Source organism: Camelus bactrianus, chromosome 4, assembly GCF_048773025.1.
Source record: "Camelus bactrianus isolate YW-2024 breed Bactrian camel chromosome 4, ASM4877302v1, whole genome shotgun sequence".
Classification (NCBI taxonomy): domain Eukaryota; kingdom Metazoa; phylum Chordata; class Mammalia; order Artiodactyla; family Camelidae; genus Camelus; species Camelus bactrianus.
Window position 1 is genome coordinate 9,758,865 of NC_133542.1, and position 22,292 is coordinate 9,781,156.

Consider the following 22,292-nt stretch of genomic DNA (forward strand, 5'->3'; position numbering starts at 1 on the left):
AGCGGCCTGTTTTTCACAGCTGTTCACTGTCAGGGGAAGTACGCTAATTACCTCCCCTGTCCAGGGGAAGGCACTACATGCTACCTGAATTTCCAATGCAACCCCCGACTTTCCCAGGCAGCCCGCAGTAGAAGACACTCGGGGAAGACACGCGGAGGGCTACTAATAGATCCCAGGTGCTGCAGACCGAGGACGGAAACTCCCCACACTCAGAATTCCGGAACGCGGCCGAGTGGATTGGGGACGCGTGTGGCCGCACTCCACGCAGCTGCCTGGTGTCACAGATGTTCCCTTGCCAGGGGAATTCCGCTAATTACCTCCCCTATCCAGGGGGAGGCACTACATGCTTCCTGCATTTCCAGTCAAATCCCCACCTTTCCCCAGCAGCCCGCACTATGAGTCACTCGAGGAAGACACGAGGAGGACTACTAGGAGATCCCAGGCGCTGCAGACAGAGGACGGAACCTTCCCACCCTCAGAATTCCGGAAGTCGCCAGAGTGCGTGGGGGAAGTTTGGGACCGCGCTCCACGCAGCTGCCTGGTGTCACAGCTGTTCCATGGCAGGGGGAATTCCGCTAATAACCTCCCCTGTACAGGGGGAGGCACTTCATGCTACCTGCATTTCCAGCCCAAACCCCGCCTTTCAACGGAAGCCCTCCCTAGGAGACACTCAGGGAAGACACGCGGAGGGCTCCTAGGAGATCCCTGGTGCCGCAGACAGAAGACGGAACCTCCCCACACTCAGATTTAGGGAATAAGTAGGAGTGGTTTGGGGAGGTTTGGGGGCGCCCTCCACGCAGCGGCCTGTTTTTCACAGCTGTTCACTGTCAGGGGAAGTACGCTAATTACCTCCCCTGTCCAGGGGAAGGCACTACATGCTACCTGAATTTCCAATGCAACCCCCGACTTTCCCAGGCAGCCCGCAGTAGAAGACACTCGGGGAAGACACGCGGAGGGCTACTAATAGATCCCAGGTGCTGCAGACCGAGGACGGAAACTCCCTACACTCAGAATTCCGGAACGCGGCCGAGTGGATTGGGGACGCGTGTGGCCGCACTCCACGCAGCTGCCTGGTGTCACAGATGTTCCCTTGCCAGGGGAATTCCGCTAATTACCTCCCCTATCCAGGGGGAGGCACTACGATTTTCCTGCATTTCCAGACCAACCCCCGACTTTCCACAGCAGCCCGCACTAAGAGCCACTCGGGGAAGTCACGCGGAGGGCTCCTAGGAGATCCCAGGCGCTGCAGATGGAGGACGGAACCTCCCCACACTCAGAATTCCGGAACGCAACCGAGTGGGTGGGGGAGGTTTGGGACCGCACTCCACTTAGCTACCTGGTGTCACAGCTGTTCCCTGGCAGGGGGAAGTCCGCTAATTACCTCCCCTGTACAGGGGGTGGCATTACATGGTTCCTGCATTTCCAGCACAACCCCCGCTTTTCCCCGGCAGCCCGCACAAGGACACAATCGGGGAAAACATGCGGAGGGCTCCTACTAGATCTCACGCGCTGCAGACAGAGGACGGAACCTCCACACACTCAGATATCCGGAATAAGTAGGAGAGGTTTGGGGAGGTTTGGGGCCGCCCTCCACGCAGCTGCCTGGTGTCACAGCTGTTCCTTTGCAGGGGGAAGTCCGTTAAATTCCTCCCCTGTCCAGGGGGACGCACTACATGCTACCTTCATTTCCAGCCAAACCCCCACTTTCCCCGGCAGCCCGCACTAGGAGCCACTCGGGGTAGACACGCGGAATGCTCCTAGGAGATCCTAGGGACTGCAGACAGAGGTCGGAACCTCCCCACACTCAGAATTACGGAACAATTACGAGTGGTTGGAGGAGGTTTGGGGCCAAACTCCACGGAGCTGCCTGGTGTCACAGCTGTTCCCTGGCAGGGGGAAGTTCGCTAATTTCCTCCCCTGTCCAGGTGGAGGCACTAAATGCTTCCTGCATTTCCATCACAACCCCCGCCTTTCCCCGACAGCCCTCACTAGGAGCCAATCGTGGAAGACACGCGGATGGCTCTTAGGAGATCCCAGGAGTTGCAGACATAGGACGGAACCTGCCAACTCTCAGAATTCCGGAACGAGGCTGAGTGGTTCGGGGAAGTTTGGGGCCGCCCTCCTCGCAGCTGCCTGTTGTCACAGCTGTTCCCTGTCAGGGGAAGTACGCTAATTACCTCCCATGTCCAGGGGAAGGCATTAAATGCTACTTGCATTTCCAGCCCAACCCCCGCATTTCCCCGGCAGCCCGCACTAAGAGACACTCGTGGAAGACACGCGGAGGGCTCCTAGGAGATCCCAGACGCTGCAGACCGAGGACGGAACCTCCCCACTCTCAGAATTCCAGAACGAGGCCGAGTGGGTGGGGGAGGTTTCGGGCTGCCCTCCACGCAGCTGCTTTTTGTCACAGCTGTTCCTTATCAGGGGAAGTCCGCTAATTACCTACCCTGTCCAAAGTGAGGCACTAGATGCTACCTGAATTTCCAGCCCAACCCCCGCCTTTCCCCGGCAGCCCGCACTAAGATACACTCAGGGAAGGCAATCGGAGTGCTCCTAGGAGATCCCAGGAGCTGCAGACATAGGACGGAACGTCCCCACACTCAGAATTCCGGAACGCGGCCGAGTGGGTGGGGGAGATTTGGGGCCTCCCCCCACGCAGCTGCCTGGAGTCACAGGTGTTCCCTGGCAAGGGGAAGTACGCTAATTACCTCCCCTGTCCAGGCGAAGGCACTACATTCTACCTGCATTTCCAGCCCAACCCCCGACTTACCCAGGCTGCCCGCACTAGGAGACACTCTGAGAAGACACGCGGAGGGCTCCTAGGATATCCCAAGTGCTGCAGACAGTTGACGGAACCTCCCCACACTCACAATTACGGAATAAGTAGGAGTGGTTTGGGGAGGTTTGCGGGCGCCATCCACGAAGCTGCCTGGAGTCACAGGTGTTCCCTGGCAGGGGGAATCCGCTAATTACCTCCCCTGTCCAGGGGGAGGCACTAGATTCTACCTGATTTTTCAACCCAACCCCCGCATTTCCCAGGCATCCCGCACTAGAGACACTCGGGGAAGACACGCGGAGGGCTTCTAAAAGATTCCAGGTTCTGCAGACTGAGGACGGAACCTCCCCACACTCAGAATTCCGGAACGCGGCAGAGTGGGTGAGGGAAGTTTAGTGCCGCCCTCCACGCAGCTGCCTGTTGTCACAGCTCTTCCCTGTCAGGGGAAGTCCGCTAATTACCTCCCCTGTCCAGAGTGAGGCACTAGATTCTACCTGCATTTCCAGCCAATCCCCCGCCTTTCCCTGGCTTCCCGCACTAGGAGACACTCGGGGAAGACACGCGGAGGGCTCTTAGGGAATCCCAGGCGCTGCAGACAGAGGACGGAACCTCCCCACACTCAGAATTCCGGAACGCGTCCGAGTGGGTTTGGGAGGTTTGGGGCCGCCTCCACGCAGGTGCCTGGAGTCACAGCTGTTCCCTGGCAGGGGGAAGTCCGCTAATTTCCTCCCCTGTCCAGGGAGAGTAACTACATGCTATCTGCATTTCCAGCACAACCCCCGAATTTCCTCGGAAGCATGCACTAGGAGACACTGGGGAAAAACACGCGGAGGGCTCCTTGGAGATCCCAGGCGCTGCAGACAGAGGACGGAACCTCCCCACACTCAGAATTCCCGAACGCGTCCGAGTGAGTTGGTGAGGTTTGGAGCCGCCCTCCACGCATCTGCCTGGAGCCACAGGTGTTCCCTGGCAGGGGGAAGTCCTCTAATTACCTCCCCTGTCCAGGGGGAGGCACTATATATTACCTGCATTTCCACCCAAACACCCGCATTTCCTCGGCAGCCCTCACTAGGAGACAATCAGGGAAGATACGCGGAGGGCTCCTAGGAGTTCCCAAATGCTGCAGACAGAGGAAGGAACCTCCCCACAATCAGAATTACGGAATAAATAGGAGTGGTTTGGGGAGGTTTTGGGCGACCTCCACGCAGCTGCCTGGTGTCACAGCTGTTCCCTGGCAGGGGGAAGTCCTCTAATTACCTCCTCTGTCCAGGGTGAGGCACTACATCTTTCCTGCATTTCCAGCCCAACCCCCGCATTTCCCCGGCAGCCCGCACTAGGAGACACTCGGGGAATTCACGCGGAGGGCTCCTAGGAGATCCCAGGCGCTGCAGATAGAGAACGGAACCTCCCCACATTCAGAATTACGGAACAATTACAAGTGGTTGGGGGAGGTTTGGGGCCAAACTCCACGGAGTTGCCTGGTGTCACAGCTGTTCCCTGGCAGGGGGAATTTCGCTAATTTCCACCCCCGTCCAGGGGGAGGAACTAAATGCTTCCTGCTTTTCCATCCCAACCCCCGCATTTCCCCAGCAGCCCGCACTAGGTGTCACTCGTGGAAGACACGTGGAGGGCTTCTAGGAGATCCCAGGCGCTGCAGACAGTGGAAGGAACCTCCCAACACTCAGAATTCCGGAACGCGGCCGAGTGGGTTGGGGAGGTTTGGGGCCGCAATCCACGCAGCTGCCTGGTGTCACAGCTGTTCCCTGGCAGGGGGAATTCCGCTAATTACCACATCTGTCCAGGGGGAGGCACTAAATGCTTCCTGTATTTCCAGCAAAACCCCCTCCTTTCCCCGGCAGCACGCATTAGGAGTCACACTGGGAAGACACGCGGAGGGCTCCTAGGAGATCCCAGGCGCTGCAGATACAGGACGGAACCTCCCCACATTCAGAATTACGGAACAATTACAAGTGGTTGGGGGAGGTTTGGGGCCAACTTCCACGGAGCTGCCTGGTGTCACAGCTGTTCCCTGGCAGGGGGAAGTTCGATAATTTCCTCCCCTGTCCAGGGGGAGGAACTAAATACTTCCGGCATATCCATCCCAAACCCCGCCTTTCCCCGGCAGCCCGCACTAGGAGTCACTCGTGGAAGACACGCGGAGGGCTCCTAAGAGTTCCCAGGCGCTGCAGACAGATGATGGAACCTCCCCACTCTCAGAATTCAGGAATGAGGCTGAGTGGGTGGGGGAGGTTTGGGGCCGCCCTCCACGCAGCTGCCAGTTGTCACAGCTGTTCTCTGTCAGGGGAAGTCCGCTAATTACCTCCCCTGTCCAGAGTGAGGCACTAGATTCTACCTGCATTTCCAGCCAATCCCCCGCTTTTTCCCGGCTGCCCGCACTAGGAGACACTCGGGGAAGACACGCGGAAGGCTCCAAGGAGATCCCAGGCGCTGCAGACAGATGACGGAACCTCGCCACAATCAGAATTCCGGAATAAGTAGGAGAGGTTTGGGGAGGTTTGGGGCCGCCCTCCACGCAGCTGCCTGGTGTCACAGCTGTTCACTGGCAGGGGGAAGTCCGCTAATTACCTCCTCTGTCCAGGGTGAGGCACTACATGCTACCTGCATTTCCAGCCCAACCCCGCATTTCCCCGGCAGCCCGTACTAGGAGACACTCGGGGAAGACACGCGGAAGGCTCCAAGGAGATCCCAGGCGCTGCAGACAGATGACGGAACCTCCCCACAATCAGAATTCCGGAATAAGTAGGAGAGGTTTGGGGAGGTTTGGGGCCGCCCTCCACGCAGCTGCCTGGTGTCACAGCTGTTCCCTGGCAGGGGGAAGTCCGCTAATTACCTCCCCAGTCCAGGGGGAGGCACTACATGCTACCTGCATTTACAGCCTAACCCCCGCATTTCCCAGGCAGCCCGCAATAGAGACACTCGGGGAAGACAAACGGAGGGCTCCTAGGTGATCCCAGGCGCTGCAGACAGAGAACGGAACCTCCCCACAATCAGAATTCCGGAACGCGGCCGAGGTGGTTGTGGAGTATTGGGGCCGCCCTCCACGCAGCTGCCTGGTGTCCCAGCTGTTCCCTAGCAGGGGGAATTCCGCTAATTACCTCCCCTGTCCAGGGTGTGGCACTACATGCTACCTGCATTTTAAGCCCAAGCCCCGCTTTTCCCCTGCAGCCTGCATTCGGAGACACTCAGGGAAGACACGCGGAGGGCTCCTAGGAGATCCCAGGCGCTGCAGACAGAGGACGGCACCTCCCCACACTCAGTGTTACAGAACGCGGCCGATTGGGTGGGGGAGGATTGGAGCCGCCCTCCAGGCAGCTGCCTGTTGTCATAGCTTTTCCCTGTCAGGGGGAATTCCGCTGATTACCCCCCTTGTCCAGGGTGAGGCACTAGATTCTACCTGCATTTCCAGGCCAACCCCCGCATTTCCCCGGCAGCCCGCACTAGGAAACACTCAGGGAAGACACGCGGAGGGCTCCTAGGAGATCCCAGGCGCTGCAGACAGAGGACGGCACCTCCCCACACTCAGTGTTACAGAACGCGGCCGATTGGGTGGAGGAGTATTGGGGCTGCCCTCCACGCAGCTGCCTGTTGTCAGAGCTGTTCCTTGGCATGGGGAAGTCCGCTAAATTCCTCTGCTGTCCAGGGGAATTTACTACATGCTACCTTCTTTTCCAGCCCAACCCCCACCTTTCAACGGCAGCCCGCCCTAGGAGACACTCAGGGAAGACACGCGGAGGGCTCCTAGGAGATCCCAAGAGCTGCAGACAGAAGACGGAACCTCCCCACACTCAGAATTAGGGAACAAGTAGGAGTGGTTTGGGGAGGTTTGGGGGCGCCCTCCACGCAGCGGCCTGTTTTTCACAGCTGTTCACTGTCAGGGGAAGTACGCTAATTACCTCCCCTGTCCACGGGAAGGCACTACATGCTACCTGAATTTCCAATGCAACCCCCGACTTTCCCAGGCAGCCCGCAGTAGAAGACACTCCGGGAAGACACGCGGAGGGCTCCTAATAGATCCCAGGTGCTGCAGACCGAGGACGGAAACTCCCCACACTCAGAATTCCGGAACGCGGCCGAGTGGATTGGGGACGCGTGTGGCCGCCCTCCACGCAGCTGCCTGGTGTCACAGCTGTTCCCTTGCCAGGGGAATTCCGCTAATTACCTCCCCTATCCAGGGGGAGGCACTACATTCTTCCTGCATTTCCAGTCAAATCCCCGCCTTTCCCCAGCAACCCGCACTATGAGTCACTCGAGGAAGACACGAGGAGGACTACTAGGAGATCCCAGGCGCTGCAGACAGAAGATGGAACCTTCCCACCCTCAGAATTCCGGAAGTCGCCAGAGTGGGTGGGGGAGGTTTGGGACCGCGCTCCACGCAGCTGCTTGGTATCACAGCTGTTCCATGGCAGGGGGAAGTCCGCTAAATACCTCCCCTGTCCAGGGGGAGGCACTAATTTTTCCTGCATTTCCAGACCAACCCCCGAATTTCCCCGGCAGCCCGCACTAAGAGACACTCGGGGATGACACGCGGAGGGCTCCTAAGAGATCCCAGGCGCTGCAGACGGAGGACGGAACCTCCCCACACTCAGAATTCCGGAACGGGACCGAGTGTGTGTGGGAGGTTTGGGACCGTCCTCCACTCAGCTGCCTGGTGTCACAGCTGTTCCCTGGCAGGGGGAAGTCCGCTAATTACCTCCCCAGTCCAGGGGGAGGCACTAAATGCTACCTGCATTTCCAGTCAAACCCCCGCCTTTCCCCGGCATCCCACACTAGAGACACTCGGGGAAGACACGCGGAGGGCTCTTAGGAGATCCCAGGCGCTACAGGCAGAGGATGGAACCTCCACACACTCAGAATTACGGAAAACCTACGAGTGGGTATGGGAGGTATGAGGCCGCCCTCCACGAACATGCCTGGTGTCACAGCTGTTCCCTGTCAGGGGGAAGTTCGCTAATTACCTCCCCTTTCAAGGGGGAGGCACTAGATGCTACCTGCATTTCCAGCCCAAACCCCGCTTTTCCTCTGCAGCCCGCACTAGGATACACTCGGGGAATTTACGCGGAGGGCTCCTAAGAGATCCCAGGCGCTGCAGACAGAGGACGGAACCTACCCACACTCAGATATCCGGAATAAGTAGGAGAGGTTTGGGGAGGTTTGGGGCCGCCCTCCACGCAGCTGCCTGGTGTCACAGCTGTTCCCTGGCAGGGGGAAGTCCGCTAATTACCTCCCCAGTCCAGGGGGAGGAACTACATGCTACCTGCATTTACAGCCTAACCCCCGCATTTCCCAGGCAGCCCGCAATAGAGACACTCGGGGAAGACAAACGGAGGGCTCCTAGGTGATTCCAGGCGCTGCAGACAGAGGATGGAACCTCCCCAAAATCAGAATTCCGGAACGCGGCCGAGTGGGTTGTGGAATATTGGGGCCGCCCTCCACGCAGCTGCCTGGTGTCCCAGCTGTTCCCTAGCAGGGGGAATTCCGCTAATTACCTCCCCTGTCCAGGGTGTGGCACTACATGCTACCTGCATTTTAAGCCCAAGCCCCGCTTTTCCCCTGCAGCCTGCATTCGGAGACACTCAGGGAAGACACGCGGAGGGCTCCTAGGAGATCCCAGGCGCTGCAGACAGAGGACGGCACCTCCCCACACTCAGTGTTACAGAACGCGGCCGATTGGGTGGGGGAGGATTGGAGCCGCCCTCCAGGCAGCTGCATGTTGTCACAGCTTTTCCCTGTCAGGGGGAATTCCGCTAATTACCTCCCTTGTCCAGGGTGAGGCACTAGATTCTACCTGCATTTCCAGGCCAACCCCCGCATTTCCCCGGCAGCCCGCACTAGGAGACACTCTGGGAAGACACTCGGAGGGATCCTAGGAGATCCCAGGCGCTGCAGACAGAGGACGGAACCTCCCCACAATCAGAATTCCGGAACGCGGCCGAGTGGGTGGAGGAGTATTGGGGCCGCCCTCCACGCAGCTGCCTGTTGTCAGAGCTGTTCCTTGGCATGGGGAATTCCGCTAAATTCCTCCGCTGTCCAGGGGAATGTACTACATGCTACCTTCTTTTCCAGCCCAACCCCCGCCTTTCAACGGCAGCCCGCCCTAGGAGACACTCAGGGAAGACACGCGGAGGGCTCCTAGGAGATCCCAAGAGCTGCAGACAGAAGACGGAACCTCCCCACCCTCAGAATTAGGGAATAAGTAGGAGTGGTTTGGGGAGGTTTGGGGGCGCCCTCCACGCAGCGGCCTGTTTTTCACAGCTGTTCACTGTCAGGGGAAGTACGCTAATTACCTCCCCTGTCCAGGGGAAGGCACTACATGCTACCTGAATTTCCAATGCAACCCCCGACTTTCCCAGGCAGCCCGCAGTAGAAGACACTCGGGGAAGACACGCGGAGGGCTACTAATAGATCCCAGGTGCTGCAGACCGAGGACGGAAACTCCCCACACTCAGAATTCCGGAACGCGGCCGAGTGGATTGGGGACGCGTGTGGCCGCACTCCACGCAGCTGCCTGGTGTCACAGATGTTCCCTTGCCAGGGGAATTCCGCTAATTACCTCCCCTATCCAGGGGGAGGCACTACATGCTTCCTGCATTTCCAGTCAAATCCCCACCTTTCCCCAGCAGCCCTCACTATGAGTCACTCGAGGAAGACACGAGGAGGACTACTAGGAGATCCCAGGCGCTGCAGACAGAGGACGGAACCTTCCCACCCTCAGAATTCCGGAAGTCGCCAGAGTGCGTGGGGGAAGTTTGGGACCGCGCTCCACGCAGCTGCCTGGTGTCACAGCTGTTCCATGGCAGGGGGAATTCCGCTAATAACCTCCCCTGTACAGGGGGAGGCACTTCATGCTACCTGCATTTCCAGCCCAAACCCCGCCTTTCAATGGAAGCCCTCCCTAGGAGACACTCAGGGAAGACACGCGGAAGGCTCCTAGGAGATCCCAGGTGCCGCAGACAGAAGACGGAACCTCCCCACACTCAGATTTAGGGAATAAGTAGGAGTGGTTTGATAAGGTTTGGGGGCGTCCTCCACGCAGCGGCCTGTTTTTCACAGCTGTTCACTGTCAGGGGAAGTACGCTAATTACCTCCCCTGTCCAGGGGAAGTCACTACATGCTACCTGAATTTCCAATGCAACCCCCGACTTTCCCAGGCAGCCCGCAGTAGAAGACACTCGGGGAAGACACGCGGAGGGCTACTAATACATCCCAGGTGCTGCAGACCGAGGACGGAAACTCCCCACACTCAGAATTCCGGAACGCGGCCGAGTGGATTGGGGACGCCTGTGGCCGCCCTCCACGCAGCTGCCTGGTGTCACAGCTGTTCCCTTGCCAGGGGAATTCCGCTAATTACCTCCCCTATCCAGGGGGAGGCACTACGATTTTCCTGCATTTCCAGACCAACCCCCGACTTTCCACAGCAGCCCGCACTAAGAGCCACTCGGGGAATTTACGCGGAGGGCTCCTAGGAGATCCCAGGCGCTGCAGATGGAGGACGGAACCTCCCCACACTCAGAATTCCGGAACGCAACCGAGTGGGTGGGGGAGGTTTGGGACCGCACTCCACTTAGCTGCCTGGTGTCACAGCTGTTCCCTGGCAGGGGGAAGTCCGCTAATTACCTCCCCTGTACAGGGGGTGGCATTACATGGTTCCTGCATTTCCAGCACAACCCCCGCTTTTCCCCGGCAGCCCGCACAAGGACACACTCGGGGAAAACATGCGGAGGTCTCCTAGTAGATCTCACGCGCTGCAGACAGAGGACGGAACCTCCACACACTCAGATATCCGGAATAAGTAGGAGAGGTTTGGGGAGGTTTGCGGCCGCCCTCCACGCAGCTGCCTGGTGTCACAGCTGTTCCTTTGCAGGGGGAAGTCCGCTAAATTCCTCCCCTGTCCAGGGGGACGCACTACATGCTACCTTCATTTCCAGCCAAACCCCCAATTTCCCCGGCAGCCCGCACTAGGAGCCACTCGGGGTAGACACGCGGAAGGCTCCTAGGAGATCCCAGGCGCTTCAGACAGAGGACGGAACCTCCCCACACTCAGTGTTACAGAACGCGGCCGATTGGGTGGGGGAGGATTGGAGCCGCCCTCCAGGCAGCTGCCTGTTGTCACAGCTTTTCCCTGTCAGGGGGAATCCCGCTTATTACCTCCCTTGTCCAGGGTGAGGCACTAGATTCTACCTGCATTTCCAGGCCAACCGCCGCATTTCCCCGGCAGCCCGCACTAGGAAACACTCAGGGAAGACACGCGGAGGGCTCCTAGGAGATCCCAGGCGCTGCAGACAGAGGACGGCACCTCCCCACACTCAGTGTTACAGAACGCGGCCGATTGGGTGGAGGAGTATTGGGGCTGCCCTCCACGCAGCTGCCTGTTGTCAGAGCTGTTCCTTGGCATGGGGAAGTCCGCTAAATTCCTCTGCTGTCCAGGGGAATTTACTACATGCTACCTTCTTTTCCAGCCCAACCCCCACCTTTCAACGGCAGCCCGCCCTAGGAGACACTCAGGGAAGACACGCGGAGGGCTCCTAGGAGATCCCAAGAGCTGCAGACAGAAGACGGAACCTCCCCACACTCAGAATTAGGGAACAAGTAGGAGTGGTTTGGGGAGGTTTGGGGGCGCCCTCCACGCAGCGGCCTGTTTTTCACAGCTGTTCACTGTCAGGGGAAGTACGCTAATTACCTCCCCTGTCCACGGGAAGGCACTACATGCTACCTGAATTTCCAATGCAACCCCCGACTTTCCCAGGCAGCCCGCAGTAGAAGACACTCCGGGAAGACACGCGGAGGGCTCCTAATAGATCCCAGGTGCTGCAGACCGAGGACGGAAACTCCCCACACTCAGAATTCCGGAACGCGGCCGAGTGGATTGGGGACGCGTGTGGCCGCCCTCCACGCAGCTGCCTGGTGTCACAGCTGTTCCCTTGCCAGGGGAATTCCGCTAATTACCTCCCCTATCCAGGGGGAGGCACTACATTCTTCCTGCATTTCCAGTCAAATCCCCGCCTTTCCCCAGCAACCCGCACTATGAGTCACTCGAGGAAGACACGAGGAGGACTACTAGGAGATCCCAGGCGCTGCAGACAGAAGATGGAACCTTCCCACCCTCAGAATTCCGGAAGTCGCCAGAGTGGGTGGGGGAGGTTTGGGACCGCGCTCCACGCAGCTGCTTGGTATCACAGCTGTTCCATGGCAGGGGGAAGTCCGCTAAATACCTCCCCTGTCCAGGGGGAGGCACTAATTTTTCCTGCATTTCCAGACCAACCCCCGAATTTCCCCGGCAGCCCGCACTAAGAGACACTCGGGGATGACACGCGGAGGGCTCCTAAGAGATCCCAGGCGCTGCAGACGGAGGACGGAACCTCCCCACACTCAGAATTCCGGAACGGGACCGAGTGTGTGTGGGAGGTTTGGGACCGTCCTCCACTCAGCTGCCTGGTGTCACAGCTGTTCCCTGGCAGGGGGAAGTCCGCTAATTACCTCCCCAGTCCAGGGGGAGGCACTAAATGCTACCTGCATTTCCAGTCAAACCCCCGCCTTTCCCCGGCATCCCACACTAGAGACACTCGGGGAAGACACGCGGAGGGCTCTTAGGAGATCCCAGGCGCTACAGGCAGAGGATGGAACCTCCACACACTCAGAATTACGGAAAACCTACGAGTGGGTATGGGAGGTATGAGGCCGCCCTCCACGAACATGCCTGGTGTCACAGCTGTTCCCTGTCAGGGGGAAGTTCGCTAATTACCTCCCCTTTCAAGGGGGAGGCACTAGATGCTACCTGCATTTCCAGCCCAAACCCCGCTTTTCCTCTGCAGCCCGCACTAGGATACACTCGGGGAATTTACGCGGAGGGCTCCTAAGAGATCCCAGGCGCTGCAGACAGAGGACGGAACCTACCCACACTCAGATATCCGGAATAAGTAGGAGAGGTTTGGGGAGGTTTGGGGCCGCCCTCCACGCAGCTGCCTGGTGTCACAGCTGTTCCCTGGCAGGGGGAAGTCCGCTAATTACCTCCCCAGTCCAGGGGGAGGAACTACATGCTACCTGCATTTACAGCCTAACCCCCGCATTTCCCAGGCAGCCCGCAATAGAGACACTCGGGGAAGACAAACGGAGGGCTCCTAGGTGATTCCAGGCGCTGCAGACAGAGGATGGAACCTCCCCAAAATCAGAATTCCGGAACGCGGCCGAGTGGGTTGTGGAATATTGGGGCCGCCCTCCACGCAGCTGCCTGGTGTCCCAGCTGTTCCCTAGCAGGGGGAATTCCGCTAATTACCTCCCCTGTCCAGGGTGTGGCACTACATGCTACCTGCATTTTAAGCCCAAGCCCCGCTTTTCCCCTGCAGCCTGCATTCGGAGACACTCAGGGAAGACACGCGGAGGGCTCCTAGGAGATCCCAGGCGCTGCAGACAGAGGACGGCACCTCCCCACACTCAGTGTTACAGAACGCGGCCGATTGGGTGGGGGAGGATTGGAGCCGCCCTCCAGGCAGCTGCATGTTGTCACAGCTTTTCCCTGTCAGGGGGAATTCCGCTAATTACCTCCCTTGTCCAGGGTGAGGCACTAGATTCTACCTGCATTTCCAGGCCAACCCCCGCATTTCCCCGGCAGCCCGCACTAGGAGACACTCTGGGAAGACACTCGGAGGGATCCTAGGAGATCCCAGGCGCTGCAGACAGAGGACGGAACCTCCCCACAATCAGAATTCCGGAACGCGGCCGAGTGGGTGGAGGAGTATTGGGGCCGCCCTCCACGCAGCTGCCTGTTGTCAGAGCTGTTCCTTGGCATGGGGAATTCCGCTAAATTCCTCCGCTGTCCAGGGGAATGTACTACATGCTACCTTCTTTTCCAGCCCAACCCCCGCCTTTCAACGGCAGCCCGCCCTAGGAGACACTCAGGGAAGACACGCGGAGGGCTCCTAGGAGATCCCAAGAGCTGCAGACAGAAGACGGAACCTCCCCACCCTCAGAATTAGGGAATAAGTAGGAGTGGTTTGGGGAGGTTTGGGGGCGCCCTCCACGCAGCGGCCTGTTTTTCACAGCTGTTCACTGTCAGGGGAAGTACGCTAATTACCTCCCCTGTCCAGGGGAAGGCACTACATGCTACCTGAATTTCCAATGCAACCCCCGACTTTCCCAGGCAGCCCGCAGTAGAAGACACTCGGGGAAGACACGCGGAGGGCTACTAATAGATCCCAGGTGCTGCAGACCGAGGACGGAAACTCCCCACACTCAGAATTCCGGAACGCGGCCGAGTGGATTGGGGACGCGTGTGGCCGCACTCCACGCAGCTGCCTGGTGTCACAGATGTTCCCTTGCCAGGGGAATTCCGCTAATTACCTCCCCTATCCAGGGGGAGGCACTACATGCTTCCTGCATTTCCAGTCAAATCCCCACCTTTCCCCAGCAGCCCTCACTATGAGTCACTCGAGGAAGACACGAGGAGGACTACTAGGAGATCCCAGGCGCTGCAGACAGAGGACGGAACCTTCCCACCCTCAGAATTCCGGAAGTCGCCAGAGTGCGTGGGGGAAGTTTGGGACCGCGCTCCACGCAGCTGCCTGGTGTCACAGCTGTTCCATGGCAGGGGGAATTCCGCTAATAACCTCCCCTGTACAGGGGGAGGCACTTCATGCTACCTGCATTTCCAGCCCAAACCCCGCCTTTCAATGGAAGCCCTCCCTAGGAGACACTCAGGGAAGACACGCGGAAGGCTCCTAGGAGATCCCAGGTGCCGCAGACAGAAGACGGAACCTCCCCACACTCAGATTTAGGGAATAAGTAGGAGTGGTTTGATAAGGTTTGGGGGCGTCCTCCACGCAGCGGCCTGTTTTTCACAGCTGTTCACTGTCAGGGGAAGTACGCTAATTACCTCCCCTGTCCAGGGGAAGTCACTACATGCTACCTGAATTTCCAATGCAACCCCCGACTTTCCCAGGCAGCCCGCAGTAGAAGACACTCGGGGAAGACACGCGGAGGGCTACTAATACATCCCAGGTGCTGCAGACCGAGGACGGAAACTCCCCACACTCAGAATTCCGGAACGCGGCCGAGTGGATTGGGGACGCCTGTGGCCGCCCTCCACGCAGCTGCCTGGTGTCACAGCTGTTCCCTTGCCAGGGGAATTCCGCTAATTACCTCCCCTATCCAGGGGGAGGCACTACGATTTTCCTGCATTTCCAGACCAACCCCCGACTTTCCACAGCAGCCCGCACTAAGAGCCACTCGGGGAATTTACGCGGAGGGCTCCTAGGAGATCCCAGGCGCTGCAGATGGAGGACGGAACCTCCCCACACTCAGAATTCCGGAACGCAACCGAGTGGGTGGGGGAGGTTTGGGACCGCACTCCACTTAGCTGCCTGGTGTCACAGCTGTTCCCTGGCAGGGGGAAGTCCGCTAATTACCTCCCCTGTACAGGGGGTGGCATTACATGGTTCCTGCATTTCCAGCACAACCCCCGCTTTTCCCCGGCAGCCCGCACAAGGACACACTCGGGGAAAACATGCGGAGGGCTCCTAGTAGATCTCACGCGCTGCAGACAGAGGACGGAACCTCCACACACTCAGATATCCGGAATAAGTAGGAGAGGTTTGGGGAGGTTTGCGGCCGCCCTCCACGCAGCTGCCTGGTGTCACAGCTGTTCCTTTGCAGGGGGAAGTCCGCTAAATTCCTCCCCTGTCCAGGGGGACGCACTACATGCTACCTTCATTTCCAGCCAAACCCCCAATTTCCCCGGCAGCCCGCACTAGGAGCCACTCGGGGTAGACACGCGGAAGGCTCCTAGGAGATCCCAGGCGCTTCAGACAGAGGACGGAACCTCCCCACACTCAGTGTTACAGAACGCGGCCGATTGGGTGGGGGAGGATTGGAGCCGCCCTCCAGGCAGCTGCCTGTTGTCACAGCTTTTCCCTGTCAGGGGGAATCCCGCTTATTACCTCCCTTGTCCAGGGTGAGGCACTAGATTCTACCTGCATTTCCAGGCCAACCGCCGCATTTCCCCGGCAGCCCGCACTAGGAGACACTCGGGGAAGACACTCGGAGGGATCCTAGGAGATCCCAGGCGCTGCAGACAGAGGACGGAACCTCCCCAAAATCAGAATTCCGGAACGCGGCCGAGTGGGTGGACGAGTATTGGGGCCGCCCTCCACGCAGCTGCCTGTTGTCAGAGCTGTTCCTTGGCATGGGGAAATCCGCTAAATTCCTCCGCTGTCCAGGGGAATGTACTTCATGCTACCTTCTTTTCCAGCCCACCCCCGCCTTTCAACGGCTGCCCGCCCTAGGAGACACTCAGGGAAGACACGCGGATGGCTCCTAGTAGATCCAAAGAGCTGCAGACAGAAGGCGAAACCTCCCCACCCTCAGAATTACGGAATAAGTAGGAGTGGTTTGGGGAGGTTTGGGGGCGCCCTCCACGCAGCTGTCTTTTGTCACAGCTGTTCCCTTGCAGGGGGAAGTCCGCTAATTACCTCCCCAATCCAGGGTGAGGTACTAGATGCTACCTGCATTTCCAGCCAAACCCCCAACTTTCCCCGGCAGCCCGCACTAGGAGACACTCAGGGTAGACACGCGGAAGGCTCCTAGGAGATCCCAGGCGCTGCAGACAGAGGACGGATCCTCCCCAACTCAGAAATCCTGAACGCGGCCGAATGGGTTGGGGAGGTTTTGGGCCGCCCTCCACGCACCTGCCTTGTGTCAGAGCTGTTCCCTGTCAGGGGGAATTCCGCTAATTACCTCCCCTGTCAAGGGGGAGGCACTAGATTCTACCTGCATTTGCAGCCCAAACCCCGCATTTCCCCGGCAGCCCGCACTAGGAAACACTCAGGGAAGACACGCGGAATGCTCCTAGGAGATCCCAAGAGCTGCAGACAGAGGACAGAACCTCCCCACACTCAGAATTACGGAATAAGTAGGAGTGGTCTGGGGAGTTTTGGAGGCGCACACCACGTAGCTTCCTGGTGTCACACTTGTTCCCTGGCAGGGGGAATTCCGCTAATTACCTCATCATTCCAGGTGGAGGCACTAGATGCTACCTGCATTTCCAGAACAACCCCCGCCTTTCCTCGGCTGCCCGCACTAGAGAAACTCCTTGAAGACACGCCGAGGGCTCCTAGGAGATCCCAGGTGCTGCAGACAGAGGACGGAACTTCCCCACACTCAGAGTTACGGAACGCGGCAGAGTGGGTGGGGGAGGATTGCGGCAGCACTCCACGAACCTGCCTGGTGTCACAGCTGTTCCCTGCCAGGGGGAAGTCCGCTAATTACCTCCCCTGTCCACGTTGAGGCACTAGATGCTAAATGCATTTCCAGCCCAACCCACAGCTTTCCCCGGCAGCCCGCAATAGTAGACATTCAGGGAAGTCACGCGGAGGGCTCCTAGGAGATCCCAGGTGCCGCAGACAGAGGACGGAACCTTCCCACACTCAGAATTACGGAATACGTACGAGAGGGTTGGGGAGGTTTGGGGCCGCACTCCACACAGCTGCCTGGTGTCACAGCTGTTCCCTGGCAGAGGGAATTCCGTTAATTACATCAACTCTCCAGGGGGAGGCACTACATTCTACCTGCATATCCAGCCCAACCCCCGCCTTTCCCTGACAGCCCGCAATAGCAGACACTCGGGGATGAAACGCAGAGGGCTCCTATGAGATCCCAGGAGCTGCAGTGAGACGACGGAACCTCCCCAGACTCAGAATTCCGGAACGAGGCCGAGTGGGTGGGGGAGGTTTGGGGCCGCCCTCCACACAGCTGCCTGTTGTCACAGCTACTCACTGTCAGGGGAAATCTGCTAAATACCTCCCTTATCCAGGGGGAGCCACTAGATGCTTCCTGCATTTCCAGGCCAACCCACGAATTTCCCATGTAGCCCGCACTAGGAGACAATCGGGAAAATACGCGGATTTCTCCTAGGAGATCATATGCGCTGCAGAGGACGGAACCTCCCCAGACTCAGAATTCCGGAACGCGGCCGAGTGGGTGGGGGAGGTTTAAGGCAACACTCCACGCAGCTACCTGGTGTCACAGCTGTTCCCTTGCAGGTGGAATTCCGCTAATTACCTCCCCTATCCAGGGGGAGCCACTAGATGCTTCCTGCATTTCCAGGCAAACCCCCGCCTTTCCCCGGCAGCACACATTAAGAGTCACTCTGGGAAGACACGAGGAAGGCTCCTAGGAGATCCCAGGCGCTGCAGACAGAGGACGGAACCTCCCCACACTCAGAATTACAGAACAATTATGAGTGGTTGGGGGATGTTTTGGGCCAAACTCCACGAGCTGCCTTTTCTCACAGCTGTTCTCTGGCAGGGGGAAGTCCGCTAATTACCTCCCCTGTCCAGGGTGAGGCACTACATGCTTCCTGCATTTCCAGTCAAATCCCCGCCTTTCCCCAGCAGCCCGCACTACGAGTCACTCGAGGAAGACACGCGGAGGGCTCCAAGGAGATCCCAAGAGCTGCAGACAGAAGACGGAACCTTCCCACACTCAGAATTAGGGAATAAGTAGGAGTGGTTTGGGGAGGTTTGGGGGCGCCCTCCACGCAGCTGCCTGGTATCACAGCTCTTCCCTGGCAGGGGGAAGTGCGCTAAATACCTCCCCTGTCCAGGGGGAGTCACTACGAGTTTCCTGCATTTCCAGACCAACCCCCGAATTTCCCCGGCAGCCCGCACTAAGAGACACTCGGGGATGACACGCGGAGGGCTCCTAGGAGATTCCAGGTGCTGAAGACGGAGGACGGAACCTCCCCACACTCAGAATTCCGGAACGCGACCGAGTGTGTGGGGGAGGTTTGGGACCGCACTCCACTCAGCTGCCTGGTGTCACAGCTGTTCCCTGGCAGGGGGAAGTCCGCAAATTACCTCCCCAGTCCAGGGGGAGGCACTACATGCTACCTGCATTTCCAGCCAAACGCCCGCCTTTCCCCGGCATCCCACACTAGAGACACGCGGGGAAGACACGCGGAGGGCTCTTAGGAGATCCCAGGTGCTACAGGCAGAGGATGGAACCTCCACACACTCAGAATTACGGAACACCTACGAGTGGGTAGGGGAGGTATGAGGCCACCCTCCACGAACATGCATGGTGTCACAGCTGTTCCCTGTCAGGGGGAAGTTCGCTAATTACCTCCCCTTTCCAGGGGGAGGCACTAGATGCTACCTGCATTTCCAGCCCAAACCCCGCTTTTCCTCTGCAGCCCGCACTAGGAGACACTCGGGGAATTTACGCGGAGGGCTCCTAAGAGATCCCAGGCGCTGCAGACAGAGGACGGAACCTACCCACACTCAGATATCCGGAATAAGTAGGAGAGGTTTGGGGAGGTTTGGGGCCGCCCCCCACGCAGCTGCGTGTTGTCACAGCTGTTCCCTGGCTGGGGGAAGTCCACTGATTACCTTCCTTGTCCAGGGTAATGCACAAGATTCTACCTGCATTTCCAGGCCAACCCCCGCATTTCCCCTGCAGCCCGCACTAGGAGAAACTCGGGGAAGACACGCGGAGGGATCCTAGGAGATCCCAGGCGCTGCAGACCGAGGACGGAACCTCCCCACAATCAGAAATCCGGAACGCGGCCGAGTGGGTTGTGGAGTATTGGGGCCGCCCTCCACGCAGCTGCCTGATGTCCCAGCTGTTCCCTAGCAGGGGGAATTCCGCTAATTACCTCCCCTGTCCAGGGTGTGGCACTACATGCTACCTGCATTTTTAGCCCAACCCCCGAAATTCCCCTGCAGCCTGCATTCGGAGACACTCAGGGAAGACACGCGGAGGGCTCCTAGGAGATTCCAGGCGCTGCAGACAGAGGACGGAACCTCCCCACACTCAGTGTTACAGAACGCCACCGTTTGGGTGGGGGAGGACTGGAGCCGCCCTCCAGGCAGTTGCCTGTTGTCACAGCTTTTCCCTGTCAGGGGGAATTCCGCTAATTACCTCCCTTGTCCAGGGTGAGGCACTAGATTCTACCTGCATTTCCAGGCCAACCCCCGCATTTCCCCCGCGGCCCGCACTAGGAGACACTCGGGGAAGACACGCGGAGGGAACCTAGGAGATCCCAGGCGCTGCAGACAGAGGACGGAACCTCCACACAATCAGAATTCCGGAACGCGGCCGAGTGGGTTGAGGAGTATTGGGGCCGCCCTCCACGCAGCTGCCTGTTGTCAGAGCTGTTCCTTGGCATGGGGAAGTCCGCTAAATTCCTCCGCTGTCCAGGGGAATGTACTACATGCTACCTTCTTTTCCAGCCCAACCCCCGCCTTTCAACGGCAGCCCGCCCTAGGAGACACTCAGGGAAGACACGCGGAGGGCTCCTAGGAGATCCAAAGAGCTGCAGACAGAAGACGGAACCTCCCCACACTCAGAATTAGGGAATAAGTAGGAGTGGTTTGGGGAGGTTTGGGGGCGCCCTCCACGCAGCGGCCTGTTTTTCACAGCTGTTCACTGTCAGGGGAAGTACGCTAATTACCTCCCCTGTCCAGGGGAAGGCACTACATGCTACCTGAATTTCCAATGCAACCCCCGACTTTCCCAGGCAGCCGGCAGTAGAAGACACTCGGGGAAGACACTCGGAGGTCTCCTAATAGATCCCAGGTGCTGCAGACCGAGGACGGAAACTCCCCACACTCAGAATTCCGGAACGCGGCCGAGTGGAATGGGGACGCGTGTGGCCGCCCCCCACGCAGCTGCCTGGTGTCACAGCTGTTCCCTTGCCAGGGGAATTCCGCTAAATACCTCCCCTATCCAGGGGGAGGCACTGCATGCTTCCTGCATTTCCAGTCAAATCCCCACCTTCCCCAAGCAGCCCGCACTATGTGTCACTCGAGGAAGACACGAGGAGGACTACTAGGAGATCCCAGGCGCTGCAGACAGAGGACGGAACCTTCCCACCCTCAGAATTCCGGAAGTCGACAGAGTCGGTGGGGGAGGTTTGGGACCGCGCTCCACGCAGATGCCTGGTGTCACAGCTGTTCCATGGCAGGGGGAATTCCGCTAATAACCTCCCCTGTCCAGGGGGAGGCACTTCATGCTACCTGCATTTCCAGCCCAAACCCCGCCTTCAACGGAAGCCCGCCCTAGGAGACACTCAGGGAAGACACGCGGGGGCTCCTAGGAGATCCCAGGTGCCGCAGACAGAAGACGGAACCTCCCCACACTGAGATTAGGGAATAAGTAGGAGTGGTTTGGGGAGGTTTGGGGGCGCCCTCCACGCAGCTGCCTGGTGTCACAACTGTTCCCTGGCAGGGGGAATTCCGCTAAATACCTCCCCAATCCAGGGGGAGTCACTAAGATTTTCCAGCATTTCCAGACCAAACCCCGACTTTCCCCGGCAGCCCACACTAAGAGCCACTCGGGAAATTCACGCGGAGAGCTCCGAGGAGATCCCAGGCGCTGCAGATTGAGGACGGAACCTCCCCAAACTCAGAATTCCGGAACGCAACCGAGTGGGTGGGGGAGGTTTGGGACCGCCCTCCACGCACCTGCCTTGTGTCAGAGCTGTTCCCTGTCAGGGGGAATTCCGCTAATTACCTCCCCTGTCAAGGGGGAGGCACTAGATGCTACCTGCATTTCCAGCCCAAACCCCGCATTTCCCTGGCAGCCCGCACTAGGAAACACTCAGGGAATACACGCGGAAAGCTCCTAGGATATCCCAAGAGCTGCAGAGAGAGGACAGAACCTCCCCACACTCAGAATTACGGAATAAGTAGGAGTGGTCTGGGGAGTTTTGGGGGCGCCCACCACGTAGCTTCCTGGTGTCACACTTGTTCCCTGGCAGGGGGAAATCCGCTAATTACCTCATCATTCCAGGTGGAGGCCCTAGATGCTACCTGCATTTCCAGAACAACCCCCGCCTTTCCTCGGCTGCCCGCACTAGAGAAACTCCTTGAAGACACGCCGAGGGCTCCTAGGAGATCCCAGGTGCTGCAGACAGAGGACGGAACTTCCCCACACTCAGAGTTACGGAACGCGGCCGAGTGGGTGGGGGAGGTTTGGGGCCGCCCTCCACGCATCTGCCTGTTGTCACAGCTATTACCTGTCAGGGGGAATTCCGCTAATTACCTCCATTGTCCAGGGGGAAGCACTACATTTTTCCTACATTTCCAGCCCTACCCCTGCATTTCCCCGGCAGCCCGCAATAGGAGTCACTCGGGGAAGACACGCGGAGGGCTCCTAGGAGATCCCAGGGGATGCAGACAGAGAACGGAACCTCCCTACACTCATAATTCCGGAACGCGGCCGAGTGGGTGGGGGAGGATTGCGGCCGCACTCCACGAACCTGCCTGGTGTCACAGCTGTTCCCTGCCAGGGGGAAGTCCGCTAATTACCTCCTCTGTCCACGTTGAGGCACTAGATGCTAAATGCATTTCCAGCCCAACCCACAGCTTTCCCCGGCAGCCCGCAATAGTAGACACTCAGGGAAGTCACGCGGATGGCTCCTAGGAGATCCCAGGTGCCGCAGACAGAGGACGGAACCTTCCCACACTCAGAATTACGGAATACGTACGAGAGGGTTGGGGAGGTT